Source organism: Panicum virgatum, chromosome 2N (assembly GCF_016808335.1).
Source record: "Panicum virgatum strain AP13 chromosome 2N, P.virgatum_v5, whole genome shotgun sequence".
NCBI classification, from domain to species: domain Eukaryota; kingdom Viridiplantae; phylum Streptophyta; class Magnoliopsida; order Poales; family Poaceae; genus Panicum; species Panicum virgatum.
Window position 1 is genome coordinate 18086841 of NC_053146.1, and position 14284 is coordinate 18101124.

General features: G+C 43.1%; 1 pseudogene; it reads left to right on the forward strand.

The window, feature by feature from the left end:
- Positions 1–1628: 1628 nt before the first annotated feature.
- Positions 1629–3033, forward strand: LOC120658755 (annotated as a pseudogene).
- Positions 3034–14284: the final 11251 nt, after the last annotated feature.

Sequence of the window (14284 nt, forward strand, 5' to 3'; positions counted from 1 at the left end):
CATGTGGTCCCTAGGTGTGACTGTAGCGGTCGACACTGAAATTCCGGTGAGCCGAGCGGAGCCTGCATGGGAGTCCATAACAGCTGCTGCCGTCCGATCCTCTTCGTGTACACGTGGCGGTACTTGGGGGAGGGTCCTCATGGATGCAGTTTTGAGGGCTGTCCCCATTGAATTTTTTTCCGAAGAAAGAACCCGTCAAGCTTGAGTGCTTGACAGCGTGGGGGTGGCCATGGCAGCAGCAGGACAGCGTCGACCTAGACAATGGATCGGGATGCTTGATGCGGTGGTGTACCCCCTCCACGGCCTTCTTGCCGCGCTTGACGGGTGCAGCAGTCATCTCGCCACAGGTGCGCTGGGCGGTGATATCCTAGTGGTTGAAAGATAATGGTTGAAAAAAGCTATAAAAAATTGAAAATAAATATTTAATACATAATGATTTTTTTTCGTGACTGGTCTTACTTCAAGTACAAGTTGTAGCATCTGAACTTACACATAGACCCACACACACCACACTCACACACTCCGCACACACACCACCTATGCGCAAGTTAAGATCTACACCCTATACTCACACCCACACGCCTGCCTTGAAGAGATGGACTCAGACACCAGTTCCCAGTATGTGTTGAAGACCACTGGGAAATCCTGAAAAATCCACCGAAATTCGTCCCCCTCAGGGAATCGAACCGGGGACCTCCACCGGAGGAGAGGGCGCTACTGAGGCCAACCGGTCGCAGGCCCGTTCGCAATACATAATGAATTTGTACCCCCTGTACTCCTGTACTGTACTCCTGTAGGACTATGTAACTGAACTGTCTTCGAATCAGGGCCTTCAGGCAGTATGAGGATAATTATTCTACAAACATGATCGATAACGTGCCCGCCTGCAATTTGATCGAGGTGTCAGCCAACTCTGGTGCCCACGTCTATGGTGCAAAACGAGGAAGCCGATAAGAGGCCGTCCCTTGCTATAAATAACCCACCATGAAGCCCAGTTTATCGGATCCCACAACTCCCCCACTTCGGCCATCCAGGCACACGTCTCCTCATTTTCTCAGGTCTTCTCTTCTTCTGCACCCAAACTCCCTCCCCGTTCTGTTCTGTCGTCAATTCCTCCGTCCTGAACAGGTGAGTGTGCTTTGCGAATTTGGATTGCACGGTTTGTTCAGATGCTTGTATACACTGAATATTTGGTAGGAGCCTGAACATTTGCTAATCATTTCTGTCAAGGCAATTATGCCCTCGATTGGCGGTGCAAATTGTTTTGAGAGCTTGTTTGATGTGGTTTCTTTACAGTTTGTGCATTAGGAGCAAAGTAGTAGGAAGCTTGCTGGTTTCTTAAGGAAATAGGATCAGAAACAGAAACAGTGTTCAGGATTGTTGTTTTTTTCAGACAACCTGTAGTTTTCTTGTGACGAGATTCGGTTCGACGTGGAACATTAGGTGCCGTCTGATCTTTTCTCTAAGTGTGAATCCCTGGTCGTTTAGCAACTGCGATGAAGTTAGTTTGATTATGGTGCCTTGTTGCTCTGCTCATCCAAGATGATTGGGATGCAGTACCTGTTCTTGATTATTTTCCTTAATATCTGTAGCCGTGACGTGTTCTCTGTTGGGTTGCAGACACACAAATGGCGGGGACTGTGTTCACGCCCTCCCTTGAGGGAATGAAGCATGTCAAGTCAGAGCGGCGTGATACTGACCAAGCCGTTTCTCGAAGTGTGCAAGCACATCCTTCCTGTGCTAGGTAAACAGGAGAGATGTTTTGCATTCCTGCAATAAATTTAGGGAACTTCTCCCCAGTTAGCAGATACTTTGATGTGGTTACAGCAATGTCTTTCTGATCATGGATCATTGCAGAGAAATTGGGGTCAGCCATGGCTATTGTCAAGACTGATATAGGAGGCAATATCACGGTAAGGGAAGTCCATTCCACATCAGAGTTTCCATATGCATCTGACTGATGATAGGGTAACAAAAATCTAAGCCATGCCAACGAAAATTTAGTGTGGTTTGACAAAATGGTCAAAGAAAATTCTGCTACCTTTGATTTATTTCTGGTTCTTACTGCAGTTTATGGCGACACATTCTTTCTGTTCTTGTGCAGAGGCTGGAGACAAAATATGCATCTGATCCTACAAAGTATGAACAGCTGCACAGCCTGGTGAAAGTAGAAGTTAGTGCAAAGACTGCCAAAAGTTCAAGCAGCTGTACTAACGGTCTTCTCTGGCTGACAAGGTAACCCAGCAAAATCCGTACATTTCAGTGTTTTATAAGTTTTGTGACTGTGTTGTGCATTTGATCGTCAGAGCCATGGACTTCTTGGTTGCGCTGTTCCATAATTTGGTACAGCAACCAGAGTGGCAAATGTCACAAGCTTGCAATGACGCATATAGCAAAACACTGAAGAAATGGCATGGCTGGCTGGCGAGTTCGAGCTTTTCGGTACTATTCCTTATCTAAGCTCTGAATAAAGTTATACTTTCTGATAATCTGTCAACCGTCCAGTAATTACCGATGATGTAAAGTTTAATTTTCAGTTTGCTAGTGAAAAGCAAAACATGGTATCTTCAGTGACTACTGATTGTGCCATCAGCTAAAAGCGGACACTTCACTCTACTGCTTGAAATGTACATGTACATACTAATGCTCTTTTATTTCAGGTTGCCATAAAGCTTGCACCAGACAGGAAGAAGTTCATGGAGATCATCAGTGGTTCAGGCAACATTAACGCAGACATTGAGAAGTTTTGCTCAACATTCTCCCCTTTTCTGGAAGAAAACCACAAGTTTCTGGTAAGTTCAGTCCAAACTATTGTACTTTTGGGCTGACCAACCCAACATTTTCTGAAGGTAACAATTTTATGATGCACCTGTGTACTTACAGGCCAGTGTGGGCATGGACGATCTTAAGGCGTCTTGATGCAGTACACTCGTTTATCATTCGACATTCTCGGTGCCAAGTTTACACAGAAACAAGCATCATGTGTTGTTGAATTTGTATATGAGGATAATGAATCTCTGCTGTGTCTAAATTTAATATTTATTGCACCCATGTTTAAACGTTTGTTTGCCTCAGTATTTTGATTAGTTCGATCAAAATATCATGAACACAGGATACCATTTGGCTGACCGTGTCAATTTTCAATGGATGAGATTTGCTTTGCAACTTATTCTGCTTCGAGAAACTTAGGTACAATCATCGCACATGGGAATTTATAGAAATTCATAGGTTATCCTAAACGTACATGGACATCTAGGATAACAATATTATCATAGATGGTTGATGGAAAAGTTTGTAAAGTTTGTTTGTAAGTTGTAACGAAGGAATTATCACAGATGGACACATCTACAAACACGTCTGAAATACTTGCTATTGAAGAAGTTCATTAGTCTCCAACCCTCATACCCAGAAGTGAGAAGTCAGCTAATCCATCTAGGATGGGGGCTTTACTACCCAGCTGTGATGAAACCATTTCTATGGTAGTAGAAGCTACTAAGCCTTGTGAAGAAATTTAAGAGTGGCTGATTGAGCGAGCGAGCGAGCGAGAACAATTAAGGTGTTCCAGCATCTTCAGGTTCTCCCGTACTCCATAAACAAATACACCAAAAGGTGCACGAAAAAATGAATAAAAAATCTGTGTGGATATAAAGGATGCAACAATCTATATTCATGCTAAGTTTGAGGTTGAACAAAATTATGTGTAAGAAGAAACAAAAAAGACAAATTGGGAAATGAAAAGAGCGAATCGCGGTCCAGATGAACAGTGCCTTTGATTACATGCTGGTTTTGTTTTTTCTTTTTTGTTTCTCCTTGCATAAACACTTGTTGAACCTCACAATTTGCATGAATAATATAAATCATTTATCCTCTATCAATAAATATTTTGAGCTCTTTTACAATGATTGTAAAGTACCAATGTATACTTTCAGGTAATTTTACCTTGAACTTTTTTCTAGTTGTTGATCTATGGAAAGTATTTATAAATATTAAATTAAATTAGTATTTGGTCCTATTTTTGGTACTTGGTTCCACATTTTGGAAGTACCAGGTACTTTATCCTAGGTACTTTCTACCTTCACCATCGTAAGATTTTATCAGATGGACAGTTCCTATTTTTTCAATCATTGTAAAATTTCTCAAATATTTTTGTTTTAATTTTTCATGCACGTTTTGGTGTGTTTTTTTAATGGTAGAGTACGGGACCACCTCAAGGTGCTGGGGCACCTGATCGAACTACCCTTGTGAGTGAACGTGTTGTTTGGATGTTTTTTTTTGGGGGGGGGGGGGGGGTGGGGGGTGTTGAACATAAGTGAGCCCTCAATTTCTAAATGTATGGCAGGGAAATCAACCTTGAGTTAGCAATGCAACCTTCCAGCTTGGTTTTGACTTTTGAGGGGGCCTTCAACTCAACTAAAAACAAAGATGCAAAATTGGGTTTACCTGCATATTTGATGAAGCTCAACTTGGTTTCATTCTAGACCACAGAATATATCACCTTAAAACTCATATTTATGAAAGTTTACCTGCCATATTTGATAAAAGTCAAATGGGTTTCAATTGCCCAGTAATTTTTACGGGTGATTGCAACTGCAACAAGATAAATTTCAAGAACAATCAAATATGACTTGAACAAGCTAGAGGTGTACTCTTCTCAAGATTACTTGACCTCCTTTGAAAGTTTGCATAAATTTGGCCATTAGGACAGGCGGAACATGTGCACAAAAGTCAAAATGCAGAAATCATGTGAACTCAAGGTATAAACAAGAACGTATCATTTCGAGTGACATCTTTGCCCATATGGCTATCTTTAGATAAACTCCTCTGCATCCTCCATCCAGTTTCCCATAACCGTCTTCTCCTTAAATAGCCACAAAAAGGACAGGTAGCCTCTTCCTACACCCACGCATGGTTGAATAATATTAGGAGGAAGCTCAAAGGGTTCTTGACCCTCCAAAAAATTAGGCATAAGATAGATCTCCTCTTCTTGCCCTCGAAGTAGCATTGACCGCAAGGGGGCCATCCACTGCGGTCAGTGTAAGTTTCTGAATCATATTGTGGCAATGCCCGAGGCTAGACAATATTGAGCTAGCCTTTACAGAGAAAGAGATTGAGAGGGGAGAGACATGGCATTGGCCCACTGAAGAAGGTTGAGAACCGGTTAACAAGAATTGCTAACATTTGGCCAATCTTGTTAACAGAGTCTAAGGTTCTCAACAGAGTAAGCATTCCAATATGGCACTCTGTTCAATTTTATATGTGCACTTTGAACATCCTAATATGAATGTAGGCATTTCATTTCTTTTTGTTCAACCGCATCGTTTCACTGTAACTTTTTGTGGACTGATCCCCTCAGCAATTTGCAAGTTCAAGTAGTGTGCGTGCACCCACATACATAAACAAAGCTTAGGGGAAACAACATGGGCACAAAGATGAAGAAGGGAATCCTAAAGCCGTTCCGCTACATCTCAAACATGATGGGTATGCATGATCTTGTTGTTCATTCAATAGCTTAAGGCTGATTGTTCATACCAGGGGGACACCGGCATTGACATCCTCAATCCTTTTCATACTGAATTGTCGCAACCAGATGGTAAGGAGCCTGAAATGCAAATCGGGTTCCCAACGGATGTAAAACATGTGGCACATATCGGTTGGGACGGTCCTGGCGCCGCCAATAACACCAACAATGCTGGAGGAGCACCTAGCTGGGTAAGCTTGGCAACATTATCTGTCATTGGCATAAAGCACATCAAATGTTTAAACTAGACGAGCTTTGTGTCTACTTGATGTCAATGGCTTCCTTGTGGACATGGAAACGATGAGATAATTCAACCGTAACAGTGGATATTGTGGCATGACAAAAATGTTGGACTTGCCAGATGAAGGATTACCACTCGGCACCGCTGGACTCGTCATCTTTTAGGAGTGAGAGTGGAGGCACAGCTGCTGCAAATCCCTGGGCTTCTCAAGGTTTGTTTCTTCCTTGCCTGAATAATTCCTTCATCTACGGGATCCTCTCGTTGCGAACTCTGAAATAATCATGTGGGAGCTGGAGTTGCAAGCGAAACGCATTAAAGAAGAATCCTATATACGAAATATACGAAAAGGAGTTTTGCTCAAGAAATAGAAAAAAGGAGAGGAGATTTGTTAGCAGAAAACAAAGCCAGGTTTGGTTTGAAATGTGATGGAATGCATATAGAATGATGATCATAAATTCATAAGACGACATCACCTGCCAAACTGAAATCTCTTTTTTTTTTTCTCTGTCAGAAATAGTCATTGATGGAGGAAGCCTCGGCGAAACCTCCTTCCGGGACACGAAAAGCGAGGCCGGCGACGCCGGCGGGGAGGACTCCCCACTGTCCCCCGGCTCGCGCCGGTCGAGACGACACCGCTCCCGGGGCTCCGCCACCTCCTCCATGGATGTCACGGGCGCCGAGGGCACCGAGGAAAAGAAGAAGGACAAGGCCAAGAAGGGCATCCGCAAGAACCGCAAGAAGGACAAGGACAAGCCATCGGCCGGCGAAGACGGCGCGGCCGCCACCTGCCAGGACCTCCCCGCCGTGCCCAAGAAGTCCAACCGCCGGAAAAGCAAGGGCAGCTCCGAGGGCACCGGCGCCGCGGCGGCCAAGGACGGCGCTGCCGCGGCCGCGCCGGAGGAGGAGGCGGCGGCGCCCCTACCCCCCGTGGCCGACGACTAGGATCCAAACTTTGGCGTCGTTTTGGGCCGGGAACCGAATCAAGCATTGCTGCAGAGAGTACTCTGAGCCCGATTAGTAAGGATCATGCGGCGATCGATGGATATACGTATAATGGTGGTACTCGAAGGGCACATGCGTTCAGGATTTGAGGCGTCGTCGTCCGAAGGTTGATGGTGACAAGTTCATCTTTAGCGTCGTCAGGAGTGGGGTGTGCGCACGCACAAATGCCATTTCTTTTCTCTATTTCTTTCTGTAACAATACTGATCCATTTTTCTCTAACCTGTTATATACCTTGTTCAAGATTTTTTTTCATATATAAAAGTGTACTGGGTGCGCTATATACCTCTCGCAATTATCATATATTATGAGTTCGTTTTGTTACGCAATACTACGAAGTTTCAAATCGTGTGCCCGATAGAAAGGTGGATGCCTTAGGGGACGAGGTTCCTCTGATGTAATGCCACGTCACTGATGTGTAGACCTGGGCCCGCGTGCAGTGACACGCATAGTACGTCAGAGAGGATCTCGATCTTGCTTAGGAAGGCAATGATCGAACTTCAGAGGTGTATGGAACACATCAACAGATTGACACATGTTCTTTGAAGGGAAGAGGGCGAAAGCGAAGTTGCGCAGTGCGGAAAAATATCAACTCATATAACTATGCTATTCGCAAGAAAACCGACATGTTGTGGAAAGGTTGTGGAAATATCAATTACAAAGGGAACGTTGTGGAAATACGAGGCCGTGCACGCAAACCTGTTTTTCAATAAGCATGCCACAGCTGCAGGTAAGAATGAAAATAGAAACGACTCAACCCTCGTGCTCTTCTTTTTAAACGCACTACAAGGATACTTGGTAGAAATTGTAACAAGTAATCGTGAGTAGAACAGAATGAATGGCAATCAACCAGTGAATCTTTCCATTGATCAGTGTTATATTTATACAAGGCTACATAGTAACCGTCCCCTAAAGGGACACATCTATTCGGTCTCGGAGGGGTGTGTCCATATGGTAAGAGTCAACCGCCTGTTAACTTGATTAAGGGATGAGATCACCCCTTAATATTATTTACAACACTCCCCCTTGATCGAATCCTCTTGATCAATGAGCTTGTAAATTCCTCAAAAACCCTGTGGGAAAAAAGAGGAATATATCTATCTGATGATTAATCCATTAACTCAACGCGTTCAATAGAATAATCTATGTCCTCTATATTTCTAGAAAAACCCCCGTTGGGAAAACTAGAAATACTGACATATACTTGTGTTAATATTGCCCCATTAAAAACCTTTACTGAGAAAACCCCATGGGAAAAACTCATAAAGGGAAAAAGAGTATAATGTGATGCGTTCTAACAAGGCATACTACTCGGGACATCTCCCCCTAAATTTTGCAAATCCCGAAGCCTCCTCCTACCAATTCCTCGAACACATTTCTCAAATGTTGAGGCAGGTAAGGACTTAGTGAATAAATCAGCAAGATTATCACAAGACTTTATTTGCAAGATGCTTATCTCACCACTCTATTGGAGTTCGTGAGGATAAACAGCTTAGGAGCAATATGCTTCGTGATGTTGCTCTTAATGTAGGCTGTTTGCATTTGAGTAACACAAGCAGCATTATCCTCATAGATAATGGTAGGTGATTCCATAGAACCAATACCACATGACCGCTGTATGTGGTTAATCATTCTGCGAAGCCATACACACTCCCGTGATGCTTCATAAAGTTCAATTATCTCAGAATGATTTGTGAAAGTTGCCACTGATGTCTGTTTAGACGATTTCCAAGAAATGACAGTTCTACCATGTAAGAAAACGAATCATGTCTGCGATCTGGCATTATGGGGATCAGATAAATAGCCAGCATCAGTGTATCCAACCAACGTAGGATTTTGGTTTTTTCTGATAAAACAAACCCAAGTCCTTAGTGCCATTCAGGTATATGAGGATCTGCTTTCCTCCTACCCAATGACGTTTCGTTGGAACAACACTATGTCTTGCAAGTAAATTCACCGTGAAAGCAATATCAGGCCTGGTGCTATTCGCGTGATACATAATGATGAGGACATCGCAACGCTGGACATGCACGAACCGGCCTCATCTCCAAGTTACAAGTCGACTCCAACTCGGTTTTCACGTTCATCTCGGATTCAGCCAACACCCCTACACGGTTTCGGCGATATCTCCCTCATACGAAGTCGGAATGAGGTGATCTTGGATGCATTGGAATCGTGACGACGGGACGCTTCTTTTGGTTCTGGTCCCAGCTCCAGAAGCCTTGTGGATCATTCTGTGTGACCACGGGAAGGTGCTGCAACACCTGTTTTGGGTCTTTTTCAGGCTTTGTATCGTGTCGGGCCTTAAGCCCAAGTTGTGGGTGCCCCCCTGGTCGCCCCCAACTCTAGGACGCCCCCTTCTCCTTTAAACTCAGTAGCCGCTGCCGTTTAGACTTGGGTTTTGTTTAGTTCTTGTGTTTTCCTTCGAGAAACAGAGATTGATTTGTTGTAACTGTGGCGACAAGTCCTTTTACAGTGATCCAGGGCCCCGTTCTTGATCTCCTCCACTGTGTCGATTTGTCTTTTGGAATCGAGTTCTCGAACCCCTCTTGATTCGCTTCATTCATATTTGCAATATCAGATTGCATTTTTACATCTTCTTGCTTGTGTTCTTCGATTCGATTGCAGGAAAAGCATTCTCGGCGAGGTCAATCAAGTTGTGCTTGGTTGATAACCAATAGAGCACTAGTGTAACGGTTGCTTGACTTCGAATCATGCTAATTAGAAGCTGAATCGCCAATGTCACATACTCCACCAATCGAATTTAGCTCTACCTCTCGGAAGATCAGGCCTAGTCTTCATCACATAAGTGCTCCAATGAGACTGAGATAAGGGAATTCTGACCCCAAAATCTTTTCTCCCTCGTCTCGTGGTCGAAAAACGTCTTTTTCGAGATCAATTCATCTTACTACCATGGGAGCCATGGCTGGAAATGACTTATCCATATTGAATTTCTCCAATATTTTCTAGATATAGACAGACTGGTGCACTAGGATTCCTGAATGAAGGTGCTCAATTTGCAATCCAATGCAAAATTTGGTTTTACCCAAATCCTTCATCTCAAACTCCATCTTAAGATGATTGCGAGCTTCATCAATATTCTGTGAATTACCAATGATGTTGATATCGTCAACATACATAGATATGATACAAAATCTTGACGAGAATCTTTTTATGAAGACACACGGGCAATCATTACTATTAGAGTAACCCTTCTTCATAAGGTACTCACTCACTCAGTTGTACCACATTCGTCCCGACTGCTTAAGGTCATACAAAGACCTTTTCAGTTTTACACAATACATGTTGCGATTCACGCCCTGATTCGGTATAGAAATCCAATCGGGAACTTTCATGTAAATATCCGAATCAAGTGACCCATAGAGATATGTGGTCACTACGTCCATCAACTGCATAGAAAGACTATTTTGTACTGCCAATGATATAAGATATCGGAACGTAATTCCACCCGACTGCTTAAGGTCATACAAAGACCTTTTCAGTTTTACACAATACATGTTGCGATTCACGCCCTGATTCGGTATAGAAATCCAATCGGGAACTTTCATGTAAATATCCGAATCAAGTGACCCATAGAGATATGTGGTCACTACGTCCATCAACTGCATAGAAAGACTGTTTTGTACTGCCAATGATATAAGATATCGGAACGTAATTCCACTCATAACTGGAGATTATGTTTCATTAAAATCAACTCCGGGTCTCTGCGTAAACCCTTGTGCTACTAGCCTTGCTTTGTATCTCACCACCTCATTGTTTTCATTCCGTTTCTGAATGAAAACCCATTTAAAACCCGCAGGAAAGGTTTTAGGAGGTGTAGGTATCACTGATGAGAATACCCCTCTCTTAGCAAGCGAGGCTAACTCCACAACAATTGCCTCCTTCCATTTATCCTAATCTGAGCGCCTCTTGCACTCTGCCATGGACTTAGGTTCTGGATCTTTATGGAGATTCTCAGCAATTGATTTGGAGAAATATATGTCGACAACTGTAGCCTTACGATCATATGTCTCTCCAGTATCAAGATAATTTATGGAAATTTCTTGTACCCCTCTCGACGGTTTATCATTTCCCAATACGACCCCATCAGGGCGTTCCGAAATCCCAACATCAGAAAAGGTGTGCATTGTTGATGCGGGATGTGGAATTTTCCTATCCACTCTACTTTTCTCAACTGACTGTTGAGTCACATTTGCTGGTCTGGAAAGGGTATCCTTCTCTTTCCTATTGCGCTTACGAGAAGCCGCACCTGCAGGAATAGCCGTACTTCTTCCACTCTTCCCAGAAGAAGGAAGCTGAATAGTTTTCTTTGGTACCTCTATTCTTTCTGGCACATTCCTTGCAGGTATATAGGACTTTGTGACGTCTTTGCCAGTAGTAAATGCGTTTGGCAGATTATTTGCAATGTTTTGCAAATTCAGAATCCTTAGAACTTGCAGTTCTGATCCCTGAGTATGAGGATCCTCATTGATGATGCCCCCTGCATCCCAGTTTATTTCCTGGCTTTCAGCATGGTACTTAAATTCTCTCCCTAAAGTCGGGAAATGATCTTCATTAAAGATACTATCAGCGAACCGGGCCGTGAGCAAATCCCCAGTTAGGGGCTCCAGGTATTTTATGATCGACGGAGATATAAATCCCACATAGATCCCCAATTTCCTGTGAGGCCCCATCGATGTTCACTTGGGTGGTGAGATTGGTACGTATACAGCGCAACCGAATTTCCGCAGATGGGAAATACTTGGAGGATCACCTCGTACCATTTGCAATGGGGAAACTGTATGATAAGCAGTTGGTCGTAGTTGTATCAAGTCCGCAGCGTGCAAAACTGCATGACCCCAACATGTTGTTGGAAGATTACAACCTTGCAATATTGGTCTAGCAATAAGCTTAATCCTCTTAATTAAAGCTTCTATCAATCCATTCTGTATGTGAACATATGGGACCAAATGACTGATTTGGTCGACATATATCACCTTGGATACGCTCAAGGAATTTGAAGGGCTCTTCCTTAATTTTGAGATAAGACGGTCTCAAAATTAATTTCCCATTAGCACATGAAATGCACATGACATCCGAAATTGGCATCAACCTGTCTGACCAAGCGGTCTAACCGGTCTGGTGCTGTAGCTAATCCGGCAGGAGCCCGACCGGTCCGACCAGTCTGACCGGTCCATGAGGAATTCGAGTACAATTAGAAAATCTTATAGATTTAGATCTGTAAACAAGATTTCTTGCGGGGTAAGTCTTCCCCACCTTATAAATATAAAGGGTCATGGCCGATTGAGGATACAACCAAATCGAATCTACAAAATCAATCTATCTTTAACATTTTTACCTTTCTTCCTCGTTAACCTATTTTTGCAACCTCGACATGCTGTTCTTCCCTCATCTCCATGGTGTTTGAAGACGCTCTAGCTAGCCTGCCGAGCCTATGGCAACCCTACGCACGCTTGCCCCGATGGGTCCCTCTCGGGTGAGCGTTCGTCGGATCGTCGTCGTTCTGCATGGCGACCGGTCTGACCGGTCCCTCTAACCGGTCTGACCGCTCCACGCAGGAGGCGCTGCAAGGAGCCCCTCCTCGCACCGCACGACCTAGCGCGATCATGTGTTGGCCCAGAAAGGCGCCAACACAAATTGGCGACTCCGCTGGGGACGAGAATTAGGCTATGATGGCCGATCCGTCAAACCCTAGAAATATATCGTCACATGAGGAACTACTTCAGGAGTATCGGCGAGAGTGCGATCAGGTGGATGAAAGGTTGCTTCTATCCTGTTATTATAAAATAGAGCAAGGCGTCATCTAGATAAAGGAGTGGAAGCCACCATCCACGATTGATCTATTAAAAGAGGTACAATCTTCAGATACTTTATCCGATGCTCTATCTGATCTTGTCCAGTATTTGATTGATCAAGAAGATAGTTCAATTCAAGTTCCTATTATTCAAAAGTCGGCTATTGAAAAGCCGGCTACTAATCCTTGCGAAACTTTGCTTGATGTTGCTAGTCAAGATACAATTCGGCTGTCTCAAGCCGAAATTGTCGAACCAAAATCTCCTGGTAAGAGCACAGAAACTAAATCTAGTACTTCAACGCTCGGGGGGCAACAAAACAAAGGCAAAGATGCTAGTTGCACTGCAGCCGGTCTGACCGGTTCCAAGACCGGTCTAACAGGCTCATCTAGGGTTTTGCAAAATAAATCAAAACCTAAGATGGTTAAGCCCAAAAAACCCGAGATTGGTGTTTGGAAAATTGTTGAATCCAAAGGCCGTCACAAGCATCAAAAGGAAAAGTTGAAGCCCTTTATTGGAGATCTTCTGGCTAAATCCAAAAAACAAAATAATGATGCTAGTTGGCCAAAGCATCCAAAACACTCAAGATCTACTCCAAGACAGCAATTCCATGATTGGAATCGGCAACGGAATAATTTTTCTAATTCAATGCCGTTTTCATCACATAGGTCACCTATACCTATGCCATGCGGATCTTATTACAGCATGCCTTGTTTTTATCCGTCATGGTATTATAATTCATGTATGCCGTCTCTTACTAGATATTTGTGTCCAGATTATATTACTTATAGGGAGCCGGCAATTGGTAAACCATCACCTCCCATTAATGACCATTTTGATGAAAAAGATCGGTCTATACAGAAAAAGAAATACAAGGTGATCAAGCAAGTTTATCGTGTAAAAAAAGATGGACAATTAAATAAAGATTCAGATTTGACACTAGATAAAGAAAAACCGGTTGTTGAAGAGCAATCGGATAGCTCAATTAGTAAAATTGTCCCCAATGATGATCATGATTCAAAAAATATAGTCGAACAATGTTCAAGTTCGGCCGGGGGAAAAGATAAGAGCAACCATATCGGTTCTGACAGGACCGGTCTGACCGGTTCGTCAGACCTGGTGGTGCAAAAAATTGGACCATGCCAACCTTTGAGGAGCTTCTGGATAAATACAAGAAGATGTCTGAACAATAACAAAGCAATCAATTGGAAGGCAAATAAAGAAGGAATTCTTCACCACCAAGATCAAGAAAGCATGAACGATCATCGTATTGGTCTTCATCATTTATTCTGTCAATGCATGTGCCATGGATTGCATATTCAGGTATACTCAATTACAATCCATAGTTTTGGTATAATCCTTGTTTACCATATTATGACTATCAATCTCATACTTATGTCTTACCAAAGGGTCATGATTTGAATAATCGGCCACATTGGCCGTGTCAAGATTTGTATTATTGAAGATGCTAAGGAATATAAAGCTAAAATAGTTTGCTGATCCTAAGCTAGAAATTCTTACATTTGCTAGTTCTCTTATTTCAGCTATTTTTAGCATGTTTACAGATAATATATGGCCGATGCGTTGCTAATCGTCGCCCTTAGACAATTTTGGTTCAGAACAATGTTTTTTGGCGAGCAAGCTTTACCAAAAAACAGGGGGGCATATGTTGACATCCGAAATTGGCATCAACCGGTCTAACCAAGCGGTCT